Raw genomic sequence first — 1,424 nt, 5'->3', positions numbered from 1 at the left:
GTCAACCAGGGCTACATAGTGAGACCTTGTCTTAATCAATCAATCAATCAACAAATCAATGAGCCAACCGTCCAACCATCCTATCAACCAATCAATCAAAAACAAGAGCTGGGGGGGGTGGTTTGCAAGGCACACACAAGTCCCCAGTTTTGATTTTCAGTACTTCTTCGTGGCTCACGTCCGTAATTCCCACACTTAGAAGACAGAGACAAAAACCCTGCTGTCTGCAAGATACTCTGTCTGTCCTGGGGTCCACAGGTGGAAGGGTTTCTACAGGAGTAGCCTGGAAGAAGACCGCCAAGTCTCGAGTGAGCCAGAGGCTTGTCCTGTTGCCCCTTGGGTGTAACTGTCCTCTCGCTTGGCTCTGCGCCCCAGGAAGCTGCCCTTATGGACTGCATGGATGACTCCCTTTCCCCTCTGGCTGCTTATTCCGCTCGGATCACAGGACTTGCCAGCAGGAAAGCAGAGGCCAGAGAATGCAAGCAGGCTGATTCTCCTCCAGGCTTCTGGCAGACTGGGCGTCTGTGGCTTGGCAGTCTTCCTCCAGTGGCTCTCTGACCCCACACCTCTTCTGCTCGGGATCTAAGGTTCTGGCAACCCTTCAGTCCTTCCGTAGATGAGTTGCAGTGAAGTTCCTCGCTCTTGCTTTTTGGTTGTTGTTGTTGCCCTCACAGGGGAGTTAACACAGAGTTGGTTCTCTCCCTGCACTGTGCGGGTCCCGGATCAAACTCAGGTTATCAGTCTAGGTGCCCAGTACAGCACCTTTATAACAGTGGAGCCATCTCATTGATCCACGTACATGATGTTTTTAACATTCGTAGAGCCCTGCTCAATCTAGTGTTGCTTTATTTTTTTGTTACTGTTTCAGCCAGGGTCTCCCTATGTAAACATTGGCATGAACATTCGTTCTTGCTGTGTTTGCTTCCCTCGTGCTGAGCTTACAGGTGCGCTCCGCCACACCTGGCTCAATTAGCATTTGAAAATGGCGTGCTGGCAGGAGAGTACCTCCCACACTGTAGGCTAGCACCGAACCTTCTCTTGAGCCCTCTTTTTCTGTTTTCCTTTTAACTGTTGTTTGTTTGTTTGTTTGTTTGTTTGTTTGAAGCAGGGTTGAATGTAGCCCAGGCTGGCTTAGGAACTGCTATGTAGCTAAGGATAAGCTTGATGCTCTGATCCTCCTGCCTTCACCTTCCAAGTGCAGGGATTGCGGGTGTAAAGCCATCCTTTCTTTCTTGGTTCCGTTTCTTTGTTTTTGAAAGGGTGTTTTAGTTACTGGTCTAGGTACTGTGACAAAATGCCCAACAAACCCCTAAAAACCCTCGCTCCCAGGGAATGGTGCCACCCACAGTTAAAGTAGGTCTTCCTTCCTCAATTCATCTGTTAGATAATCCATCACAGGCATGCCCAGAGGCCTAGTCTGCTAA

The sequence above is a fragment of the Meriones unguiculatus genome, chromosome 5, assembly GCF_030254825.1.
Source record: "Meriones unguiculatus strain TT.TT164.6M chromosome 5, Bangor_MerUng_6.1, whole genome shotgun sequence".
Classification (NCBI taxonomy): Eukaryota; Metazoa; Chordata; class Mammalia; order Rodentia; family Muridae; genus Meriones; species Meriones unguiculatus.
The sequence above is the reverse complement of the archived record's forward strand: the minus strand, read 5'-3'. Positions refer to the sequence as shown.